This window comes from Ambystoma mexicanum, chromosome 4q, assembly GCF_040938575.1.
Source record: "Ambystoma mexicanum isolate Mex_15411 chromosome 4q, UKY_AmexF1_1, whole genome shotgun sequence".
NCBI classification, from domain to species: domain Eukaryota; kingdom Metazoa; phylum Chordata; class Amphibia; order Caudata; family Ambystomatidae; genus Ambystoma; species Ambystoma mexicanum.
Genome location: NC_090928.1, coordinates 837737731 through 837764066, shown reverse-complemented (window position 1 = coordinate 837764066; position 26336 = coordinate 837737731). Strand labels below are relative to the sequence as shown.

General features: G+C 49.8%; 1 protein-coding gene across 4 annotated transcripts in view; it reads right to left on the bottom strand.

The window, feature by feature from the left end:
- Positions 1–26336, bottom strand: part of LHCGR (luteinizing hormone/choriogonadotropin receptor) — a 1835933-nt gene that overhangs the window by 31223 nt on the left and 1778374 nt on the right. The gene's annotated exons all lie outside the window — the stretch shown is intronic.

Here is a 26336-nt window from a genome sequence, read left to right as displayed (position 1 = left end):
CTAATGGTGGTTGTGACAGCACGTGTCAGGACAGGGGGGATTCACGTCTACCCTTACCTAGACGATTGATCAGGGCGGGTTCCCCGGAACAAGCTCTGGATCATTTAAACCATGCTTGCCACTCCCTCCACAAGCTGGGCTTATCCCTCAACTTCAAGAAGTCCCACATGATACCATCCCAAAAACTCCAATTTATTGGAGCAGTCCTGGACACATCTCTGGGAAAAGCCCCACCACCAGAGGCGAGGGCTCAAAACATTCTTCAGATGGTGCAGAAATTCCAAAATGCCCAATATCTTCCAGCCTTCGATTTTTGGAGGTTGCTCGGCCTGATGACATCCTGCATCTTTTTGGTGCCTCAGGCCCATCTCAGAATGAGATCTCTCCAGTGGGCTCTTAAAGCCCAGTGGCCGCAATTCTCAGGAAAGATGTCAGATCTCCTTCACATTCCGAACAGTCTTACTGGACCTTCAATGGTGAGCCTGTTGGGAAAACATCTTGAAAGGAGAACCTTTTTGGCAACCATGGCCAGAGATAATAGTAGTGACGGACACCTCACTCATGGGGTGGGGAGCTCATACCAGCGATTTGACATCAGCGGTCATTGGTCTCCATCAGAGTCCAAACTACATATCAACCTTTTAGAGCTGAGAGTAATCAGACTAGCGCTGAAGGCTTTGCTGACGTCTGTACAGGGTAAGAATGTCCTGATAATGACAGACAACATGGTGGCCATGTACTACCTCAACAAGAGAGGTGGTGTGTAGGGTCACTACCACTGTTCAGAGAGGCAATGCAGCTCTGGTTTTAGGCAATACAAGGAGTTGTCTCCATCGGCAGTACACCTAGCCAGAGAGGAGAACAAGATGGCAGATGCTCTGAGCAGGCAGTGTACATTTTCCCACAAATGGGAGCTAGCTCAGGAAGTCTTTCTAGAGATCTTTGCTCTCTAGGGGAACCCCTCAACTGGATATGTTCGCAACGAATGCCAACAGAAAGTGCGAACTGTACTGTTCCAGGGAATTTCCCCCGAAGGGAGCTCTAGAGGACGCATTTGTGGTGGACTGGGAATTTCCACTCCTTTACGCATTTCCTCCAGTCCCTGTCATTGCTCATGTAATAAGGAGATTGAGGAGGTTCACGAAAACCATGATCCTAATTGCCCCGGTTGGGCCAGGAGAATGTGGTACCCGGGCCTTCTAGACATGTCCATCTGTCCTCTGATTCATCTTCCACAAAGAGAAGATCTACTCTCGTGAGAGGAGGGTCAGGTTCTCCATCCGGATATTAGGACTTTCAGCCTTCACGCATGGTTTCTGAAAGGCTGAGGTACAAAGATTGGGCCATCCCGGACGATGTAATGGAGGTGTTGCTTTCGGCTAGAAGGCAAGCAACCAAATCCTTATACCGCTGCCGTTGGAACAGGTTCTGCAGCTGATGTAGGGACAAGAATGGTAACCCTTTTTCAGGTAATAAACCAATGGTGTCATCTTTCCTGTTGCACTTAGAAAATCTAGGGCTCCAGGTCGGCACAATTAAGGGTTATCTAGCAGCACTGTCCATCTTTAAGCGCACAGCTGAGGAACCTTCCTATTTTAAAATGCACTTGGTAATTCGATTTTTGAAGGGGTTGACCAATGTTTAACCCCAAACTCCTTTTCAAGTTCCCCTGTGGGACCTAAATTTGGTCTTAACATTCTCCAGCATGGGGTCTGGCATGGATTCACATGCTCATGAATATTCCCCGTCGTCAGGCTGGGAATCCTCGGTAAAGAAAAAAACCAGTATCAGTTTCGTTTCTGATCTGTCTTTCGTAGTAATAACCAATCACTGGTCTCTGCGTCATACTGATCACAGCCAATGACTGCCCTCTACCGAAGCACCGCCTCTGGCAGCCATCTTCAGATTTTTACCGCACGTTCATGTGTTGGGATCCTCGTGCTATTGCTCTCGAGCGTTAGTGCTATTTTTTTCACGTTTTTTTCAAAAACTTCGTTTTTTCGGTCAAAAGAGCCTCAAGCTCCACCGACTCTCCATCCGATCAACGGGGACCCGTGTCGGATTCGTCTGCGCCCCTCAAGGGTGAAGATTTCGTCGAGCTACGCTTTTGGAGGACTCCAGAAGTTTCTCAGGCCCGGTCATGGCCCAGGAGAAGGGAAGCTCGACGCCCGGAAAGCTGTTCAGGGTCTGCCCTGGATGCCAGCTGCAGAACGTCTTCAAGGAGGACGAACACTCTTTTTGTCTTTACTGCCTACATGAGGACAAGACGCACGTGGAGAAGGACTGTGCGTTTTGCGGCAACATGTCGGAGCGGACCATGAAGGACCGCCATCAACGTCTCGCCAACTGGCTGGAAGGGAAGAGCCTGTCCGGCGAGAAGAAGAAGAAGAAATCCGAGCGGTCTTCTAAGACCTTTGAGGACGCCCCGGCGACGGGGGTCCAACATAAGGCCAAGCACCGCGAGTCCGCTGGCACCGGGAGCGCCGAACGGTCGGGCTCTACGGGCGCCAGGCTGGGCGCACCCTCCCCGGCACCATCAACCACGAGCCAACGCTCTGGGTCGGGTAAGAGGAAGGCCGAGCACCCGGCGAGGCTCCTGGAGAGGCCCCGGTCGAGCTCGAAGGCGGAGGGGGAGCGAGGCAGTGTCCCCCCCCTCAAGGATAAGGCGGTGAGCGCACCTAAGGTGGTGAAGGCCTTAATCCATCCGGCCAAGCCCTCTATCGAAACTGTTGCGGCGGCCCTGGCTCAGCCTGTGGAGGCTACACCAGTGGTGGCGACCTCGGGGCTCAGAGTCTCCCTGCCACCTCGGAGGGAGTCCTCTTTTGTGCCCATCGATAGGACCCCCGTGAAATCCCCCGTGGGGAAGAAAAAGGGGGGGCAGGGCGTCGTCGTAGATTCGGCCTCAACCTCGGAGGAGGAGCTGGTCGAGGTCTTAAGCCACGGCCTCAGCGTGGAAGAAGACCGGCCCGTCGGGATGGATCCCGACGCAGGTGACGACGGGGCCCCTGATCGCCCGTCGGATTCCCCTCTGCCAGCGCCGCGAGACAACTCGGCGGCCATTTTGTTGGCTATACAGTCCTTATGCTCAGAGATAAGGACGAGACTACCGTTGCCGACGGAACCTCTCCCGTCGGGGGACCCAGAACCGGGACCTTCTGGGGTTCCCCCTACCAAGAAAAGAAGGATCCACCCTCCGCCTCCTTTTCAGCCGTCGCGCCCCTTCCAGCCCTCCTCCCCGTCCACCCGAGGGGATGATACGGGGACTGACACGGCAGCGACGGGTACGGTCGACGAGGTATACGACGAGGATGTACCGTCGTCGCCTCCCACCAGGGCTTCTCCGCCCGACGAGATTGGATCGTTCCACTCCATGATCACCAGGGCATCCAAGCTTTTCCAACTCTGCCCTGAGGAGAAGAAGAAGGAAGGTTTCCTTTATCAGCGGCGCGAGGCCAAGAGGAAGACGGTCCTCGCAGTGCCTCTATTGGACGACATTTGGGATGAGGGCCTCACCCTCCTCAAGAACCCTTCCACGACGCCAGCTAGAAGAGACCGGTACGAGAAAAAGTACCGGGTCCCGGACACGGCCCTCCTGTGCCTCCTGGCGCAGCCTACCCCGGACTCCGTCGTCTCCGCGGTGGCCAGGAAAAAAGCGGGGGGGGTGCGGCCTCCACATCGACTTCCCCACCGGACGGCGAGGGAAAGAAATTGGACGCTATGGGACGCAGAGTCATCTCGTCTGCAGCGACGACGATTAAAGCGGCCAACGCCTTGGCTATCGTGGCCCGCTACGGCAGGGAGCTCTGGTACAAACTGGCTCCCCTGCTGGACTTCTTGCCGGACGACAAGAGGGCAGAGGCCCTGGAGATCCTGCAGGAAGGTGAGGTGGCTTCGGACCATGCCATTACCGTTGCGACGGACATCGCCGACACTGGGTTCCGCCAGTTGGGCAACGGCGTTTGCCTTAGGCGGCGTGGATGGCTCAAGGCTACGGACTTCCGTCAAGACGTTCAGACCAGAGTCCTGGACATGCCCTTCGATGGGAACAACCTGTTTGGGAAAACAGTGGACGATTCCTTTCAGGCCATTAAAGCGGACACCGAGACGGCCCGGGCCCTTGGAGTTCTGCAACAACGACGGACGCCCTTTCGGAGCAGCGGAGGCAAGGGTGCCTCCAAAGGTTCTGGCGGCGGTTTCTCCACCTACCGTCAAGCGGCCCGCTCATCGTCTCAGGAGGCCTACAGAGGACGAGGCAAGTCTGGCGGACCCCGCCGTCGTCGCCAAGGAGGTCAAGGCGGCAAAGCCTTGTCAAAGCAGGATTGAACCGGCCGTGGGGTCGGGCCCCCACCGAAGCACCCCGGTGGGAGGCCGGCTGGCGAGCTTCGTCAGCGTGTGGGAGTCCATCTCCACCGACCGTTGGGTGCTGGACGCCTTGGCCCGGGGCCACACGCTCAAGTTTCAAAGAAGGTGTCCGCGCGTTCCCCCCGTGGCCAGGAAAGAACTTCACGTCCCTCAACTTCTCCTGGAGGTAAAGGCGATGCTCAGGAAGGGCGCCATCGAACTCGTCCCAAAGAGGCTCCGGGGCTCCGGAGTTTACTCGAGATATTTCCTCGTGAAGAAGAAGACAGGGGGATGGCGCCCCATCCTGGACCTGCGACGTCTGAACAAGTTCATCAAGGCGCAAAAGTTCCGGATGGTCACCCTCCAGCACGTCCTGGGTCAGCTGGAGGAGGGAGACTTCCTGTCATCGTTGGATTTGGAGGATGCCTACTTCCATATTCCCATCCTAAAGGGGCACCGAAAATTCCTCAGGTTTGTGGTCCAAGGGCGTCATTACCAGTTCAAAGCCCTCCCCTTCGGACTACGGTCGGCACCCAGGGTGTTCACCAAGTGCCTCGCACCGGTGGCGGCGCAGCTGGCCGCAAAGGGATCCACGTCTACCCCTACCTGGACGACTGGCTCATCCGAGCCAAGACGAGGGAGCTCGCCGTGGTTCACACGGCAAGGACCGTCCAACTTCTCACGGACTTGGGATTCTCCGTGAACTACGCCAAATCCCACCTGGTACCCCCGCAAGACGCTCTGTTTCTGGGAGCGAGGCTCAACACAGTGTCCCTTCTGGCCTCCCCGTCAGAGGAGAGGACCAGGACCATCCTGGGCAAGGTGCAGCGGATGTTGGTGGCCGACGCGGCCAAGGTGAGGTCCATCAAGTCCCTCCTCGGAATGATGTCTTCCTGCATCTACCTCATTCCCATGTGCAGGCTCCGGATGTGCCCGTTGCAGGAGTTCCTGGACGCGCGCTGGATCCAAACGACGGGCAGCTTCGAGGAAAGGATCACACTCGACGAGAGTTTCCGACGAGCGATCCGGTGGTGGGGCACCCGCGCGCATCTGACGGCGGGCATGGACTTCCAGACCCCAGCCCACCAGGAGACAGTGACCACGGATGCCTCCCTGGAAGGGTGGGGAGCGCACACCGAAAATCTGCACGCAAGAGGCCTTTGGCTCCCGACGGAGAAATCCCTACATATCAACGTCCTGGAGCTCCGTGCAGTGTTTTGGGCCCTCAGGTCCTTCCTTCCGTCCCTCAAGGGCAAGGTGGTGAGGATCTTCACCGACAACACCACCACCATGTTTTACATCATGAGACTGTGCGGAACCAGGTCCCCAGCACTGTCCAAGGAGGCGCAGGACCTGTAGCATTGGGCAGTCGCCCAAGGGATGTTTCTGGTGCCGTTTCATCTGGCAGGGATAAAAAACACCATCGCCGACTCACTCAGCAGGGAGCTGCGCTCGTGCCACGAGTGGGAACTACGGCAGGATCTAGTGGATCGCCTCTTCCGACGGTGGGGCACACCCCAGATCGACCTGTTCGCGACGGCGACGAGCTCCAAGTGCCGGAGGTTCGCCAGCAGGTTTCCCCAGGCGAGGAGCATGGGCGATGCTTTCTCGTTCCCCTGGGAGGGCCTGTTCCTCTACGCGTTCCCTCCTTTGCCACTGCTAATCCAGCTCGTCAACCAGCTCAAGAGGTCACGGTGCAGGATGATCCTCGTTGCACCTGCGTGGCCGAGGCAGATATGGTTCCCGGACCTTCTGGACTTGTCAGCGTCCCCGCCAATCAAGCTGCCGGTGGACGCGGATCTGCTCTCCAGGGAAGGAGGCGCCATCCTCCACCACGACCCGAAATCGCTGAACTTGCAGGCCTGGCTCCTGCAGCGCTAGAGTTTGGAGGATACGACATACCGGCCGACTGCAGAGAGGTTCTTGCAAAGGCCAGGGCGTCCTCGACTCTTAAATGCTACGGACACAAATGGAAGAGGTTTTCTGTCTGGTGCCACGCACAGAAGATTAACCCTCTACGGATTACGGCTCCCCAGGTACTGCCGTACCTGCTGACGCTGGCCAAAGCTGGACTGGCACACGCGTCCATCAAGATTCATCTTGCTGCGATCTCCCGATACACCAGAACCACGGGCCGGTCGTCCCTGTGGTCTCATCGTCTGGTGAAAGAGTTCATGAAGGGACTGTTCAGATCGTTCCCGCCGGTGAAGGCGTGGGAGCTCAACATGGTGCTGACCAAGCTCATGGCACCTCCGTTCGACCCTCTGCACTCGGCCCTGTTGAAGTTTCTGTCGTGGAAAACAGCGTTTCTTGTGGCCATCACCTCCACACGACGGGTGGGAGAGATCCAGGCCCTTTCCTGCAAGGCCCCGTACTTGACTTTTCACGACACGAGGGTAGTGCTCAGGACGCACTCCTCCTTCGTGCCCAAGGTACCGTCGGACTTCCATCTCAACAAACCCTTGGTGTTGCCTGTGTTCTTCCCGTCGCCTTCGTCGCCGGCTGAGAGGACTTTGCACTCGCTGGATGTGGCTAGAGCGCTGAAGTTCTACGTGGACCGCACAAAGTGTTTTCGGAAGACGTCACAACTCTTTGTGAACTTTGGACCTGTCAATCAGGGGAAGGCTCTCTCAAAGGCTTCCATTTCCAGATGGCTCTCAGGCTGTATCATGTATTGTCATCGGTTGGCAAACCGACCGCTGCCTGGCCGTCCGAGAGCCCATTCCACCAGAGCGATCGCAGCTACCACGGCGTTCCTTTCTGGTGTGCCCCTGCTGGACATATGCAGGGCTGCTACGTGGAGGTCGACGCACACCTTCACGAAATTCTACTGCGTCGATCGGGATTCCAGGGAGGAGTCCAGGGTCGGCCAAGCAGTGCTGCACAACCTGTTCGCCTGAGGTGAGCCTGGTGAGGAGGTAAGATGCTTAATGTTGAGTTTGATGTAATGCTTAATGTTGAGCCTTTGCCACCTCCTGTGGTTGTGCATGTGTGTACTGCTATGTATTCTTTATTCATGAGCATGTGAATCCATGCCAGACCCCATGCTGGAGAAGGAACAAGTTACTTACCTGTAACTGTTGTTCTCCAGCATGGGTCTGGCATGGATTCACATGCGAACCCTCCCGCCTACCCCTCTGCGGCTCTTCACTTGGTCATACTGCCACTTCACGTGCTTCCAAATCTGAAGATGGCTGCCAGAGGCGGTGCTTAGGTAGAGGGCAGTCATTGGCTGTGGTCAGTATGACGCAGAGACCAGTGATTGGTTATTACTACGAAAGACAGATCAGAAACGAAACTGATACTGGTTTTTTCTTTACCGAGGATTCCCAGCCTGACGACTGGGAATATTCATGAGCATGTGAATCCATGCCAGACCCATGCTGGAGAACAACAGTTACAGGTAAGTAACTTGTTCCTTACTAATAGGTACTTCTTTTGAACCCCTTCATTCATGCCTGTTGAGATTTCTTATCCTCAAAACTGTGTTTTTGGTGGCAATAACTTCTGGCCGAAGGGTGAGTGAGTTACAGGCTTTATCCTGTAGACCTCCTCACACTGTCTTTCAAAGGGATAAAGTCGTTCTGCAAGTGAAACCTAATTTCCTCCCAAAGGTCATTTCAGAATTTCATATCACCCAAAAAATAACCTTGCCTTCCTTTTACCTTCCTCCTCATCCAGTGAAAGAGGAAGAAAGACTGCACAGACTTGACCCAAAGCGTGCTTTGAGTTTTTATATTAGCAGACTAGCAAAATTAAGACAAACTGACCAATTGTTTGTGGGATACAGAGGTCATAAACTGGGCCTAGCCCACCACCAAGCAAACCATTTCTAGATGGAACATTCTAACTATTGTAGAATGGTACAAATTGGCAGGTAAAGACCCTGCACAGCATCTGAGAGCTCATTCAACCAGGGGTTTCGCAGCTTCGTCAGCTCTTCAAAGGGGAGTTCCAGTAAAAGAAATTTGCACAGCTGCCACATGGTCGTCTGCGCACACCTTTACAAGATTCTATAGCTTCGATTCCTCCACTAGCCAAGAAACTAAATTCGCGAAGGCAGTATTGCATTCTGTGCATACTTAAAAAAATACCTTTTTACTCCCTCCTCCTATATACATTACTGCTTTGGGAGTTTATCAAAGATAAGGAATACGTGGGAGGACACAATCCATTTGAAGAAAAGTTACTTTCAACTGGATGTTCCTCCCACGTCTTCTTTATCGCCCCTCCCATCCTTCCCTGCAGTAAAACTTCCCTTGTAATTGCAGTCTGCACTCTTTCAAGGGTAGTAACTGTCTCATCCTGGACAATGTCTAGCAATTCAAAACGGAACTGAGCAACGGACGCTGGGCGCGACTACTTATACCCGTGATGATGTCATCGAGACAGAGGCCTCTGAGGGGCATCGACTCGGCAGACGTTGACACGCAGCGCCCTCTACTGTAAAAGATTTTCCGAAGCAGCAATCTGGATATGGGAATATCAAAGATGAGGAATACGTGGGAGGAACATCCAGTCGAAAGAACGTTCCCATGGGTAAGTAACATGTTCATCTATAGAAGACTTAATAAATCAATATATACCTCGCATAGGCGACGAGTGGTAAAACAATACACAATATTACATTCACATCCAAAAATGTAAACAATCTAAACAAAATATAGAAAACAGTACAATTTCAACAGACTCACAATATACATTTACTCGATGTTGTAGGGTTATGCTTATCATAATTGGTTGTTCAAAACCAACGACACTAAATTAGGACATAATATCTCGCACCTTTTTAATAGGGGTGAAGATGTATTTAACCCAACATGTTTCTTTCCTAATTCACTGATATGAATCTTAGGAAATTCTTTGGGGGATTTATATATCTGTTCGCCATTTGTACTACTCCTATTGTGGAGTCAAACTGTACATTTGAGCTCTCTCTAAATGAGTCTTCTATATCGATTCCCTTGATGCAGGATTCCTTGACAAATGTAATTCAGTGTTATTCGTGTTTCTCTGTGCATCACAAAAATACACAACAGCCATCATTAATAGGCTGTGTATACTTATTACAGTATTTAACAGAATTACCATAAATATATATATATATATATATTTATATATATATATATATATAAAGATCTATTCTCTATATTCTCTATGCTTACCTAGAGTACTTCTTCGATTGTTAACTGAGACGCAGTACAAAGTTATTTCTCCATATCTCTCCCTAAGGAGACAGAAGTCGTATGCCTTTGATTAGCTCACCATGTACCTGTATGTCACATCTCTATTCCCATGCATAGTATTACTAGCCAGGGACCGTATATGTCAAGTGAACACTTACTAATGGTTCTCTTCCTCTCGTATTCATATGCTCGGGGATCCTGATCAATCTTCATTCATCAGCGCGTCCTAGCATCCATGTGTTGTGTTCACATCTATAATGCATTTACCGGACTGCAATGACATATGTATGCATCATAAATATTATGCTTCTGCCACATGAAGTCAGTATGGCAATCCCAAGAGAATTTTAAAGTCTGGCTTAATTGTAAGCATTTGTTTGCTTGAGGGGAATCCGAACTTGCACCACCTTAATGAAGGCTCAGTTTCATCTTCAGTATGTAGCCGCTGTTGGTCCTCATCAATTGCAGGCTGTGTGATATATATTGGCTTAGGAACGCTGTGCTTTTTCTATTAAAGTAAGGAGCGGTTAGTGATCTCATACTGTTTCCTATTGCTACTTTGGTGTACTAGTAGAAAGATCTGGGCAGCGAGATCTGGGCAGCGTAGAGTTGCTGTATGGCAGCTATCCTGTACGATGTGTTATTACAGCACTGGGTTCATTCTAATCATACGTGCTTCACTATCTTGCTCATCTTACCTTAGTTTAATCTCCTGGAGACGAACGGATGAGCGTTTCCACATCTCGCGATCAAAATCTACGTGCCATCTTAGAACGGAAGTCTTTCTTTTATCTGTATGTTCAACATGCGTGTTGAATCGTCATGCGCACGCCAGCTTATTGGTAATTGCAGCGGCCATCTTTAGCCTTTAATTCTGTCCGCTTATCATATTAATAGAGTGCTATTTTATGAGGTCATAAGCTTGAATCTAGATAATGCACTCCATATAGAATTAGATCAGAGGGTGTTGCTGCCCGTAATATGCTTTGTAGCTCCTGTAAATACCACAGTCCTGTGCGCCATTCAATATTTTCATTGAGCCCTATTTCGTGACTTTTAGTTACAAATAGAAGTCGTAGTTCTGATCTTGCAAACTTTCATCATAACTCATGCTGATTTTCAACAGTATAGTCCATTTCAGATCCTCGCTTTTGTGATCTGCGGCTATGAAGTGCCTTACCAATGGGGCTGTCTGTACTGCATTCCTTATGCAACTTTCCTTTCAGTTTTACCAATGTAAATTTTATTACATGGACACCAGATGGCGTAAATCACCCAACTGGTATTGCAATTAGTATAATTGCGTTGTTTCCACGATTTCTTCAATCCAATATTGACCTGTTATTTTGTCACTCACTTGTTCCTTCTTTCTATGTTTCAACATTGCTTCTTTATTGTTGTTGGAGGCATTTTTGGAAGCCTTTCTGATCATTTTATTAGGTTTTAGGGCATACTCTCCTATTCGGGTTGGTACTCAGAATGGAAGCCTCTTTTTCAAACTCACATTTATCCGTGCTATTCCATTTAAGCCTTAGAAATTGGCCTATGGCTACGTTTTCCCTGGTATGTTTTGCATGAAAATTAGAGAAGGTCAGTAGTGAATTTTTGTCTGTCCTTATGAAAAGGTTTCACTTTTAATATGCCGTTAGTTTCATCTGAATAAATGGTGAGATCTAAGAAACAAATCTTACTTTCATTGTAGTAGTTGGTAAATTTGAGATACATGTTCTGGTCAGTGAGCCATTGGAAAAATTATTCCAGGCACGTCTATGTATCTTTTCCATAGTTTTAAGTGATGTGTAAATTGATTATCATCCGCAAAGCTTTTGGTTCTTTCTAGGCTTTCTACAAAGAGATTCGCCAATGTAGGGGATACTGCCGAGCCCATTGCCGTGTCCTGGATCTGATTGAAGAATTTGTTGTTAAACATGACATAGTTTTCAGTGAGAGACATCTCTGTGCACTACGTTATGCATACATTTGGAGTAGGACTTTCTTCTCTTTTACTATAGAGTAGCTCTTCAATCATCTTGAGGAATGTTAGTATGCAAGGAGAAAATGTACTACTAGCAGTTCTGTATGTTTTTCGAATGGATGGCCCACTATTAAATTAATGACATCTGTTTTGTCTTGTATAAAAGAGGGCATTTCCTTAATGTATGGTTTCAATAAGAAGTCTGCAAATGTAGTCAGTGGTTCCAGTATAGATCCTGTTCCGGATATTGTTGGGCAACTGTTGTAGCCAGTTATAATGAGGAGCCAAGTCTTCGTTTTGAGCTATTGGAACTATACGTTGTGTTCCCAAGTCTGTCTTGTTTAGGTAGTAGCTTGTTACTGAAATTAGGAACACAATTCTCTAGTGTGTATCTAAATGCTTTTTCGTGTGTTAAGTTCGTCAAATCCCTTTTTAAGCGTCTTATTCTGTCGTTAGTGGTTGCCTCTTTGAACTCATCCATTTCTTTAATTATTTCATTGAGCCTTTTGAATGTATCTAGATGCACCAATGGTTTCTCTCTGCTTTGAATTGGGAACACCTTGTATAAAAATGCGTTTAAATACGGCATTGATCCATCTTGGAACATTTTAAAGACCTTAGAAAAAACGGTCTTTGAATTACTGACCAAATGTGAAGTCCCTTAGAGATTCCTCAAAGTCAAAGTTGTGATGAGAGCAAATTGGATTGACACAATGCATCCTATGAGAGCACAAAAGATGCATAGCAGCTTTTCAGCTTTGGATAAACCGATAGGGAGTGTGCCCTACTATTTATGCAAATTTCCAAATGCAAATAGTAGAGACCATTTTTTTGAGATTTAGGTTGAACATCCTTCCTACGAAGGAGGTCTTGGTGTATCGTCACATGTTGCCCACAAATGAAGCTGATTTTACACTCTGTAAACTGAATATTCTGGAGTCGTTACGTCATGTACTGATAGATTGTAGGGGAACTTGGAAGATACGATCTAAGTACTTTGATCGGTTTGTAAACAGTGCTTACTGGTTAGGTACAGATGATCTCTGGTGCAGAATGTCACAGGGAAAAGAACTAATGTTAACTTCGGAAGTCTTAAGGGGCTGAAGGAGTTTGGTTATTTTAATTTGAATGCAGGGGTGATTCAGCATTGTTTAGAATCAAAATGAATAGTATAGAATGAATATGAAATTGGTATTATTGCTTTGGTTCTTATTAACAGTATTTACATGAATTTCTTTGAATTTAACTCTGGGATTGACTAGCACATTAAATAAAAATATAAGAGGATGTTTCTTCCCGCCACCCACTTGGTGTCTTGGGTAAGTCACAGTACAATGCACTATCTTGTAATTTGAAGCCTTGATAGTCAGACTAGCCTTCTGCATGACCTAAAGGACCCATTTCAGTTGGGATAATAGGTCTTCCCAGGTATGGCTGAAGACCGCAACAGGCAATGCTGAATTCTTCTATACCAAACAGGACCTGGTTCACCATCCTCTGAAAGATGAATGGGCCATTTTTTAACAAAACGGGCATGACGGTGAACAGTTACTGTCCTCCTGGTTTACAAATTCCTGACCTCTCGTTTGCTCTGTCGATCAGGCCAAACAGCCAGTACATGGCTGTGAGGTAAAAGGTACTTGTATACCTGGAGAATTGGGTTTCGAACCTCGGTTACAATGGCGCTAGATGTGGCAGTTGCCAAGTGGTATAGTAGTACCCTGGTATGACTTTCCAATTATTGAGGGACACAGTTGGATGTTGGGGTGGATCGAATGTATTGGTGCATTGGTCAAGTCACAGTTGCTGCCCAAGTTGGGCAGAGAAACTTGTTTACAGTTGCATATTAAGTATATGCCATTTGCATGTCAAGAATTTCCAACGCATGTTTCAACATAGGGTACTTCTCAAGGCTGTCCATTGATGTGATAGTGACTGTGTGTGCAAGTTTTGTGAATGAGTACAGTGATAGACATGCTTTAATGGTGATGTTTATACACATGTTTGTATTTGTTTGACATGTTAACAGTCGCAGTGGTTAATACAGGATGTTGGTCATAATGTTGAAGACACCTAGGATAACAAAAATGTCCATGTATACCGTTATTATTTCATGGTGAAACGTGAGTTCACCGTGAGTAGTGTCAGTGAAGTGACCAAAGCAAGATAACAGTGAGCATAAGGATCATGTAAACAGCTGATTGCAAAGAGGTATGCACAAAGAGAGGAGTAAGGAAGGAGTTAGTAAAGGGGCAGGTTTAGGGGCAATTTTGCGCTAGGTAGTTGCAATAGTTTCCTACCATGAATGTGCAGGTCTGGTTGGTCCTGAGTGTGGGTAGCTGAGTAGCTTCTGTGTGAAAGGAAAGGAGACGCGTTAGCTGTTGAGAGCCTAATGATTAGGAGCTGAGGTGCACATGTGATAGTGTGTGGGGCTGTATAAGCATCATGAAGAGGTGGTGGGGGTGGTGGGGAGTCCGCCGTGCCATAGGGTGTTTGAGTAAACCGGGTGCATGTTGGCAAGCTGGGTGGGATCAGTGGCGCTTCCCTGGATTAGTACGCCAGCCAGGCCATTGCTGGGTCCTGGTCTGGGCTGCAAGTGTGGTGGGCCAGCAGACATTTGCAGCCTGCAGGGTATGCCAGATTCAATTTACGAAGTAGGGGCCCTGGGGAGGCCATGTGGCATGTGATGGTGGGTTGGAGTGTCCAGGCAAGGAGCGCCGAAGGGCTTGCGTGTGTCTATGGTTTGGGGCTGAGGATTGATTGGTCCGTAGTTTAGGCTAGGAGTAGCTAAATATGTAGTGTGTCCCCCGGTTGCGGTGTGGACACAGGTGTAGGTCGGCAATGTGGTTAGATTGAAGAGAATATAAAAAGCAGTTGCCCTAATGACAGGCGTGTGTCCCGAGCCCAGGTCATGTTATATAGGTCATGGTATGTAGGGCCATTGTAGGGGTAAGGTTAGAGGTCGCGTGCCAGTGGCGGGCAAGGGGTTCTGCCACCGGTGTGGAGTGCTAATGATGGTGGTGTTTTAGACTGGAGTGGTGGTATGGCTGGCGAACAGGCTGTGATACTACGTGGGCACAGTGCAGCATCTGAAGTCTGGTGTACGCAGCAATTGGGGCATTTAATGGCGGCTGTGCCAGGGATAGTAATAAGCAAACACATCTATCTGGGCCCAGGGAGGGCACAGTGAAATGAGAGAGAATGTATCCTTAGCCAGAGTCGGAACGAGGGTACGCCATGTCCGTGGATGGACGTCGGAGCGGGAAGCCCTGCTAAAAGGACATGGTTACTGTGTGGAGACGTTCAGCACTTGTAAATAGCAGAATTGAGGGGCAAACTTACCTGAAGACCGGCGGCGCTGTGTGAAACGATGCGGGCTCACAGCAATCATCAGATATGCGATCCCGTCATGCTGCAAGGCCAGTACTATATGAAGGGGACTCTCATTGGTTGAATGAGACGGCAAATGTCAAGTGCATGCTGATTGGCTGTTGGTGGGAGAATGGCCCGAGGTGTGTAAGGACACTGAGGGGTTGTAAAGGGGGACATGTCACAGATGTCTCTAATGTGGTGTAAGACTGTGTTGTACATGAGCAGGGTGCAAGGTTGCATATCCTGGTGGCCCGTAGCCCACACAAACGTGCTGGGAGGATCAGGAAGTCCTGGGTGGGTGTGTCATGGTTACACCAGTAGCCATAAGTGAGAAACCCTCCCTACGAAGGGCTGGATGCAGCTGCCTGTAAAATGCCTTATAATTGCGCTAGCGGTTGTATGACGAATTACCCAGGAAGTAACCATTTGTGTCTGGATGTCCCGTGTCAATCCTACATACTATATCAGTAGTCCTGGGTGAAGTAGCCCAATTTGAAGGGACTGGAGTTGGCTGCTCATAAACTTGACAGCACATAACTTGTTGTCCAGCTCATCTGCCCGAAGTGGTGAATTTAGCTTTTCAACAGATTACTTTCCCCAGTGTCATTATTGCGCGCACATCACTGTTTGACCTGGTGTCACCGAGCCCAGACATATGAACTGGCCATGCAGCTCTTCCAGTCCCACAATTGCAGAGTATTCATGAGAACGGGGGCCTGTGGCGGGCCAGGACGAGGACGCGGGCACTGGATTGACATGGTCACTCGTTATTTCCTAAATGATAAAATGAAAGGCCTAACCGTTCCTATTGCTATGTGGGTGTTCCCTAACTATTTAAATAACTAAGGTGCTCGCTGTGATGCTGGAAATGCATCGGAGGGACAGGGCCTCCGTATCCTTGTCCTTTACTGCTTTTTATCGTGTGCTCTGTCATGTTTTCCGCACAGGAGTTCATGTGGGACTCCTGTCGGTGCAGCTCTCTTTCTTTTGGTTTGGTGAATGGACCCGTGGGATACCCTTATGGCACCCACGGGTGGGGGTACAACCCTGTGCCCCTAGTTTGTTTTTGGGCACCTTTGGGTCGCCCGCAGAGCAGGGTATGGGCTGGTGGCAGCCCCATGCTGAATTTGACAGGTGCGCTGATTATCCTCCATTTTGGGATACCCCGACCCTGCCATTGGGATCAGTTGATTCCTGATGGAAAACCAGATGGCCCCGGTGGCCTCTTGCTTTCTATTACCCATTACCTTGTTTTCCCAAAGTCCTGGGAAGCCCTGGCTCTGTCCCTTCCCCCCGACTGGCTGTTGGGTGGAAATGCCGTATATGGTGGTGTTGTGAAGGCCCGGCCAGACTAGCTGGAGCTTTCCCGGTGATGTATGTTGTGGGTACCTCCTGTGGGTGGGACCTGGGTGAATAGAGTGTGTGACGAATATGCATTCTGTGTTGGGGGTGTCTAGTATCTGGTGGTTGACACAATGACTGTGACAACCCTGCCCGAAACCGGTATGAATGCAGCTTGGAGTGGTGAATGACTCAGTACTTGTCCCAATACACATAACTTGTTCTGAGTGTCTGGAGAGAAGTGAATGGCCTGAATACCTCGTGTGCCTGATTGGCTGCCTGCCTGCATGAATGCCCGTAGTTGTGATTGGATGCTTGAGTGTGACCCAGCGGAATGAATGGGAGATCAACAGTATATCTGGGGACCTCTCACTGCTAGGAATCGTGTTCAGAAGCTGAAGTCCACTACGACGAGTAACTGGAATAACTGACGCTTGACCTTGAAACCCCCGCTGCACGAGAACGAGTGCTGTGGCTCTCCCTCGCAATCTGAAGGCTGCTGTGTTTCCAAGGACTGACCCAGAGAGGACCTTGTAAGGCACCCTCTTCCCGAGCTATGAGGGACCATCGTGCACAGCTGATCTTTGCCAACGCTCCCTGGTAGACAGACCTTCGACAGGCTGCCGACCCGATACAGGGACTGCTGCGGAACTCCAAGGAGAAGCACCCGGACTGTTGTCCGGCACTGTCGACGACCGCCACCGTCGACCGGAGCCGCCGTGCTCCCGTTTGCCTAAGAACTTGAATTGATCATCGGATGCTCTCGTCTGCATCGTCATCCGCTTGTCTCCCACTGGAGAAGGCCCGTCCGTCGGCGCGCCGAGGAGCATCCACCGGTGGGTTTCCCGCCACCTAAAGACCACAGAGACGCCGCCGACTCGACGCCCTTGCTGGGCCACAGTTCTTCATCATCTCTTTGCGGTCCAGAACTATCGTCACCGAGGGGCCCCGCACGCCTCTTCCTTGCAGGACGCCAACGCTCTGTCGTCGACAAGCACCGCTAGGAACGAAGCTGCCACTTCCCTGCCGTAGTTCACCCTGTTCACCGTTGGACGTTCGACGACCCGTGACTCCTGCCTTAAAGGGAGGGCACTCAAGAAGGGCCGTCGATTCCCCGACACAGAACGCCAAGTTCCCCGACACCTCTCGACGATCCGTGGCTCCCGCCTGAAAGGGAGGCACTCAAGAAGGATCGGTCGCTGCATCGTCGGAGAACTCTACTCCACCAGGTACATTGGGGGTAAAACCTTAATAGAAAGAAGTGAGACTATCAAACATTATATGGACTGGGCTTGTGCTATATATCTTTATGTACAGGATGCCCAGGTGGGGGGATCTCCACACAGAACTGTGCCTAGTGGTAGGGGTCAGTATTCTGCCTATTGTTTCAACCATTTTACGTTCATGCCTATCCCTATTGCTGGTTTCCTCGTTATTAATCTGTGTGACATTTTAACCGTACAGTTGATGCACTTTAATGAGATTTGATAACCTTGGTGGTACCACTTTAGAATTGTATATATTTATCATTATTGACTTCTGAGTACAAAGTGCGTTATTGTAATCGTGTACATACCTTTGAATATTAATTATATAAAGACTGTGTTTTCAGTAATAAAGTGTGTGGACATTCCTTTGTGGGGGTTCGGGGACTACACTGTACTTAAGAACCAGCTCGCATCACCTCCTGAGAAGCTAGGCCTTGATTGCTCGTCCATTGCTACCTTATAGAGAATCTTGGCTGGGGTCTCCTATGCCTCTCCTCTACCATATAGAAAGCGGAAGTACAGACACCCCCTACCAGTCTTTACACTCGTCCGTCATCAGGCATTTGTCAAAATGAAAGTCTGCTGTCCAGAAAAACTAGTTAGAAATGACCCTACCACCATGCTAAAAACATAAGGTCCGGAGAATGTCACTCTTCTCCTGATTCTTTCCTTGCAATGTTTCTCTGTTGCTTCGGACTTATTAGTAGGCTAACTTTAAATGCATTTATTTTTATGCAGGCGGAACAATGCTCATTTGATACAAATGCACATACAATAGATAAGAAATCAGCTTTTACAGGAATTAGTGAGCTTCTTACTGTCAGGCCTTGGGTGTGTGCCAGCCGTGGCCCCTTACCTGGCGGGTTTACCCGCTATGCCGTTTGTGGGACAGGCGTGCCAGGGAGCATGGCAGCAGTCTGTTGCTGCGGCTTAGATCTCGGCCCGGTGGTGGGGGTTATCTCTGTGTCCTTTCCCAGGGTTCCGCCATCATGGGCTCCACAAGCATGCAAATGGACCTGTCACTAGTCACCCGTGCATGCACAGTGCCACTGATGTCATAGGGTGCCATGGAAGCAACGCCAGGTGCTGTGTACACAGCACAGAGTGCTGGGGGTTATTTAAACCTGGCATTCACTCCAGGCGGATGTGTCTTATCACTCTCTATATGTCCGTGAACCTCTTTCTGTCTATTTTGCTGCATTGTCCCTGTTCTCCTGTTCTGGTTTCTTTCTATGCCCAGCTTTAGTTTCTATTTCGCCTAGTCTCTTCTCTTGCTCCTGGCTGTTCCAGTCCATCCTGTGTGACAATCCTTGCTGCCTGTTTATTCCTGTGAGAGTCTTTGCTGTGTGACCTTCCTGTGACTCATTATCAACTGCCACTACTACCCGTTCCAACATCCGCTTCTGCGGTTAACGCCTTGGTGCTGTCCCCGCGCCACGTAAAATCCAGGGAAGCTGTCTTGTGGTGTGGGGAGTTGGCTACCGGGCTCTTTCAGTCTACCCTACCAGTTAGGGGGTTGGTCCCCATGCCCTGCTGTCTGCTTGGCATCACTCTGGATAAGCCAAAGAGGACCAAGACTTGTATTTTCCCATCTCAACCTCGATCCCAACAGCGCTGACACCAGGTACTTGACACTTATAATGGCGTGAGTTTGAGTGAAATAATGACCAGCTTGTGGAGGCGAGTAAATGGAGCAGTCACTGTGAACAATACACAAGTAGACATGCGTAAATTAAGGACAATGAACATTGGACATTTTTAAGTGCAGGTAGGCGGTACAGCCAGCTGCGCTCAGGATGTGACCATTATGGGTGAAGTGCTAGAGTGGAGGCAAAGGAAGTGAGGGACATAGGCAGGTTGGAGGAAACCTAGTAGGTAGATGAGCAGTAGTTTAAGAGGGTAACGTGGAGGCAAGGAGGAAGCTTTTAGTTTGGTTTTGAACAAATGCATATGGATTGTTTCTCTGATGTACTGGATGTACAGGGGTAGAGAATTCCATGCAAGGGCAGCAAGAAGAGAGAAGGAGCGGCAGCAAGAGATAGCACAGGGAGGGTGACAAGCCACAAGGATGGTCGAGGAGGCAGAGCAGCGTTTATGAGAAGGCTTGTAGGGTTGGATAGAGGAGGATACAGTGGTGTCTTAACATGGATAGATTTGTGAACCAGGAGAAGAAATGTTAATCTGGCTCTGATCAGCCATCCAGCCGGGTGACGGTATGAGGAAGTAGGTGTGAAGTGAGGGAGTTTAAAGACAGTCCTGGTAGCGAAGTTAAGGATCGTGTCGAGAGGACAGAAAAGCATAGTTGGGGAAACCAAAAGGGATGCCGGCAAGGTAGTCCAGTTTGAAGAAGACAAGGGTGGTTAAGAGAAGCTTGGCAGAGTTGAAAGGAAGGAGGTGCATCATTTTCCTAATATTTAGGAGGCTGAGGCAAGCTGCTGCTCCAGTATTAGAGATGAAAGTAGAGAAGGAGTGAGAAGAATATTCGATGATGCAGAGGTTTCTAGCTGAAGAAGAATAGGGGAGAGTGTCAGGTGGGAACTGGATAGGCATAAAAGGTGGAGCACAAGTGCACACTACAAGCAAGGCAAACTGCACAACGAGACAGCTATCCCAGGGTGGCAGTTCAGGCGGAGGAGAAAAGCGGCGTGAACCAAGGGGGCGACAAGGAGAGAAGCGACTTTTCCCTTCTCGACCCAGACCCACAAAGCCTCTGTGAAAGGAATCATAAGACTGCGAACAATAGCCGGCGTGTTGCAGCAGATATCAACGGTACACAGAGCCAACCTACACTGATAATCCGGGAAGGGAGAACCGCTTGCTACCGTGGTATCATCCTTGACTCCAGAGACCAGAAAAGCCAAGCAGTTCATCACAGCCGGTGAGTCGAAGGGAGTACCGATAAGAAACCGAACTGTTTTGAACAGTTGCAAATGGCAAATTAAGCGGAAAACCAGCTGCAGAGGGGCCCGGCACCACGTAGATGCTCACTTGATAGACTCTGGGTGATTTCCCTATTGTTGAAAAATACCGATACCAGAAGGCCCTAGCAGAGCCGCAAGGAAAAGATTAAAGTGGTCATACAGGTGTCTAGCAAAACCCCCCTGTACAGTCGAAAGTCTTTGACCGGCGTGTAATTGTGAAGCTATGGGAGACGAACCCTGCATTGTGAGAAAGGAGAAAGGAGAAAGAACCTGTGTGGTTGGCAGAACGGGGCGAAGCAAGATGCCCGAAGAAATCATTGTCTTGACAAAGTAAACCCGATGATGGGATGCCCAAGTGGATTGTTTAAAAAGACATTAAAACTTGTGAATGCGAAAGAAGTAATCATTTGGAATAAAAGCCGTAGTGAACCCGGCAGAGGAAGACTAACATTCGAGAAGGGTCTGAGCCCGGAAGGAGAACAAATGGTGAAAAGCCATCGCCCAACGATTCGTGACTGCAGCAGGTGAAATCTTGTGAAGAAACACCATTGTGAACCCGATGGAGGGAGGCTGACATTCGAGAGGGGTCTGAGCCATGAGGAGGGAAACGAGGTGAAAACCATCAACCAACGTAATGAAATAGATGAAATGTTGTGAATAAAAGACGTGAACACGAGAGAGGAAAGCTGCTATTTGAGAGAGATCTGAGCCTGGAGGAGGGGGATTCAGGGGTGAAAAACCACCACCCACCATACATACTGAAAGGAACTTTTAGTTTTCTTATTTTGAACCCCTCAGAACCTCTGAGGCAATAGATTTTTTTTTAGAAAAGAGACTTAACCACTGAAGATCCTGATACCTGAGAATGGGAAAGCTTGAGAGTGTGCTACGCTCAAGAGTCCCACCCTGTCCCGTGCTCAAAATGTGGCAAAGGGGGGCCCTTGGCTATAACATCCTGACTTATCATTTGTGGACACTGTCCCACTCTCATTTTGTATTTAGTTGTAAGGATAGGCCCTTTTATTTGACCAAACGCCACTACGACTTCCTTATTATTTGATGGTGGTAGCTCGATCCCATTTTAGATTTAGGTTTGGATTAGGTGTTTTTCCAACCTACTTATGGGGGCAACAGTAAAGACAGACACAAGTGATCACAGTTCAAGAGTGTTTATTAAACTGTATGAGTGCCTCACAGTGCAATGCAATCCAGTATTTAATAGCATACAGACAGTTGGACATTTTTATCCAGTATTTAATGGCATACAGACAGTTGGACATTTTTATAAAGATCAGAGGAGAGTTCAGGAAAAGAGATGACAATTTTGGTGTTGTCAGCGAAAAAGTTGGTGCCCCCAGAGCAGAGGTGTAGCGTGTACAGAGTAGCAGATCCAAGACACAGCCTTGTGAAACACAAACCGTTAGAGGAGTTAGTTGAGAGCTATTTTTGCTCTAGGAGAGAGAGAATTGGCGAGGTGGAAGGTAGGATTCAATGCAGCCAAGGGCTCAATCAAGAGAGTGATCAACGGTGTCAAAGGCAGCAGACGGGACAAGTAGAATTAGGATAGAGGATAAGCTGGGAGTGCTTAGCACAGGCAATGAAGTTGGGGACATTTATGAGAGCGGTTTCTGTGGAGTGATAGGAGCGGAAAGCTGCTTGTAGGGGGTCTTGAAGGTTGTGGATGTCTTAGAAATTGGTAAAACAGCTGAACACAACCCTTTCAAGCACTTTAGAGTAGTGCAGATGGCGAGAGACATGGCAAAAATTAGCCGGTAGGCACTGGTCAGCCCTTGCATTTTTTGGAAACGGATGACTGTGGCTGTTTTGAAAACCGAGGGAAAGTAGGCAGTGTCGAAGGACAGGGTGAAGAGTTCAGCTAGGTGAGAGGCCACTAAAGGGGCAATAGGTTTGACTAGCTGAGGGGCAAGAGGGTATGATTGGCACAAGAGGGGTTAGCCTGTATCAGTAGAGTTAGGACTTTGACAATATGCGACTTAAGTGGGAGATGGAGGCAGAGGATGATGGTAGAGTAGGCAGGGTGTAAATTGTAGGAGGAGGGAGTGTGAGAAAGGTCAGGAGAGGGTCTCTAATTTTGGTCATTTTTGCAGCAAAGTATTCAGCTAGGCCATTAGCTGTGAGTGGTGTTGATAGTTATAGACTTAGGCGGAGTGATTTTAGGGTACCCTTTAGCCGGTGAGGATGGTTGGAGATGGAGTCAGTGAGGGTTGGGTAAAATTCCCTTTCTGCAGCATGGGGTCCAGCATGGATTTACATGCTCATGAAAATTTCCCGTCGTCAGGCTAGAAATGCTCGGTAAAAGAAAAAACTGTTTCACTTAAAAACTGAATTTCTCCTTTCAACCAATCACTGTCCTCTGGGACATACTGCTCCCATCCAATGACAGTCCTCTCCCCAAGCCCTTTCTCCGGCAGCCATCTTCAGATTTTTACTGCACGCTTCAGTGCTGGGAGTTCTCGAGTTTGCTCTCTGAACTATTTGTACGTTCATTCATGTTTTTGACAGGAAAAGTTCAATTTTTGTTTCAAAGAAGCCTGTGTGCTCTTTGCTTCTCCCGCCGACAGTGGGGACCTTTTGTCAGTGAAGTTCTTCACCCCTCCAGGGTGAAGATCGTCGAAGATTCTAGAAGGGCATTGGGCCTACTTCGAACCTTCCGACCATGACGGAGGAGAAGGAGGGAAGGTTCCACTTCAGTCCCTTCACCAAATGCGGGCTATGGAATGTGTTTGTGGAGGACAAGCACCTGCAATGCCTCTACTGCCTACACCCGGACCACAAGAAGGTGAAGTGTGAGATATGCCTTGGGTTCTCCAAGAAATGACAAAGGACAGGCACAGTAGACTGGCGCTGTGGCTTAACGCAAGGCCTCTGACATGTCATGCCTCATCCAAGAATGGCCGGTTTGAGGAGGGGTCTTTGAAGTCCTTTGAGGGCACCTGATGCATGGAGGCCCAAGATAAGGACAAGAGCCGCAAGTCTGAGTCTACCGGGTTCGCCGCCGAAGCAGGTCCCAAGGTGGATAGGGCACGATTGACATCACCTTCCCCCTCCATTGCCTGCAATGGCATCGAAAACTGCTACTACCACAACCGCTAAGGGTGCTGATCCTGTGAAGGTAGCTTCTGCAGATCAGAAGGTGTCCCTACCCCCAAGGTGCGACACCACTGCAGCGACTTTGGCAAAGTCTGCTGGCATGACAGAAGGGGGGAAACTGGATCGGGCCCCAGTTCAAGACCCTCAGGGGAGGAAATGGGGGAGGAAGAAGAGGAAGCGTCATCTAACGCCCCCATTTCAACCTTTGCCATCACGTCGGGTCCCTTCTCCGCCAGCTGACCCAGAAACGGGGACAGATACAGCCACAACGACGGACGATTAGGAGGATATCATTGCAGCAGATGGCAAATCTCCACATTTGTAAGCTCCACATAGGGTGTCCCCACCGGATGAAGTGGGATCATTCCACTCCATGATCTCCAGAGCCTGCGAGCTATTCCAGTTAGTGTCTGAGGAAACCAAGAAGGAGTGCTTCTCTTACCAGAGGCGCAAGGCCAAGAGGGAAGAAGGCTTGGCCCTCATGATGAACCCTTGCATGCCTTCAGCCAAATGGGATAGGCTGGAGAATAAATATCGGGTGCCGGACTCTGTACCCAAGTGCCTGAGGTTGCAGCTATCGTCTGAATCAGTGGTATCGGTGTTCAGGAGGAAACGGTAGGCCAACCTGTCCTCGTCTTCGGTCCCTCCGGACAGCGAGGGGGAAAGGATGGATGCCATGGGAAAGAAGGTGATTTACACTGCGGCGCCCACTATTAAGGTGGCCAATGCACTGGCGATCCTAGCCAGGTGTGAAAGGGAGTTATGGTACAAGCTGGGGCCTATTCTGGAGTTCCTCCCCGACGATAAGATGATGGAGGCAATTGTTCTTTTCCAAGAAGGGGAGGTAGCGTCTGATCACGCAATCACAGTGACATTGGACGTCGCCGACATAGGGTTCCAGCAAATGGGGAATGGTGTCTGCCTTTATCACCAAGGCTGGATGAAGGCCACGAATTTCTGCCTGGAGGTACAAGCGAAGGTGCTGGACATGCCCTTTGATGAAGAGAACCTATTTGGGAAAGTTGTCAACGAGTCCCTCCAGCCATCAAAGCGGATACAGAGATGCCCCGTTACCTCGGCACCCTCCAGCAGCACAGCTCTTTTCGCTCTTCGAGGGGAAAGTCTAGTAGGTCTTTAAAAGGCTTCCAGATCCACAACTTGGGAAGCCTACAGAGGCAGTTTGCTGGCCTTTGGTAGCAGATGATAGCGTTGCTGTCGCCCGCAGGACAGGACGCCGGTGCTGAAGCAAGCCTGAACCAGCCAGGATATCGGACCCCCTCTCGTACACCCTGGTGGGAGGTCGGCTGACATGGTTCGACAGCGAGTGGAGATAGATCACCACCAACAGATGAGTGCTGGACGCTCTCACCCAAGGACACACCCTGAAGTTTCAACGCAGGTGTCCTCGGATCCTTCCGGTTACCGGTCAGGAGCAGCACATCCTTCAGATCCTGGAAGGGGTACGGGACATGCTGCGAAAGGGGGCGATGGAGCTAGTTCACCAGCGACCCCAGAGTCTATTCCAGATACTTTCTGGTCAGAAAGAAGACCGGGGGCTGGAGACCCATCCTAGACCTACGACGGCTGACCAAATACCTAAAGTCCCAAAAATTCAGGTTGGTCACGTTGCAACACATGCTCGGCCAACTAAAAGAGGAGACTTCTTTATGTCATTGGACCTAGAGGACTCCTACTTCCACGTCCCCATTCACAAGAAACATTGAAGTTTCTACGTTTCATGGTGCAGGGACAGCACAACCAGTTCAAGGCACTACCTTTCGGCTTCAACTTGGCCCTCATGGTGTTAACGAAATGCCAGGCACCGGTGGTGGCCCATCGACATCTACAGGGCATGCACGTATACCCATACCTGGATGACTGGCTGATTCACGCTCGCTCGCGGGAGCTGGCCGAAGGGGACACAGAGGCAACCGTTCGGCTACTAAAGAATCTGGGATTCTCTGTCAACTATCCAATGTCCTGCTAACACCATCATAGAACGCGCTGTTCCTGAATGCCAGACTCAATACGGTGTCTTGCATGGTGTCGCTCGCGTAGGAGAGGATAGCAGCCATTCTGCGGAAGGTGCAATGTGGCCGTCGACTAAGAGAGCTACAGTGTGGGCCATCAAGTCATTACTGGGCATGATGTCGTCCTGCATCTACCTCGTCTCTGCAGGTTGCAAATGTGACCCCTTCAGGAATTCCGGACAAGATCTCTCAACAAGTTCCGTCGGGCAATAGTATGGTGGGGTGTTCACACCAACATCTTCTCCTGGTATGGTGGGCTGTGAAATCCTGTGCCTTGGGTTGTCACCCCAGACACCTAGCTAGAGGGATGGGGAGCGCAACCTGGACACCTGCATGCCAGAGGAGAAGGATCTTCATATCAACAGCCTGGAGGTACAGGCATTGTTCTGGGCCCTCAAGTCATTTCTCCCATGGAAAGGTGGTGAGGATCTTTAGACATCACCACCGCCATGTTTTACATCAGGAAGCAAGGGGGCACTCGATCCCGATGCTCTCCAAGGAAGCGCAGGACTTGTGGCACTGGGCTGTCCGAGAGGAGATGTTCCTTGTCCCTCTCCACCTGGTGGGAGTCAAAAACACCAGCGCAGACTCCCGCAGCAGGGAACTGTGCTCCTGTCACAAGTGGGAGCTTCGTCAGGATCTGGTGGTCGTCCTATTCATCAAAAGGGGCAGACCTCAGATCGGGCTGTTTGCTACGGCGGCAAACTCCAAATGCCAGATGTTTGCCAGCAGATTCCACCAGCCGAGGAGCCTGGTGGGAGTGGTTCTCTTTCCCGTGGGAAGGGCTGTTT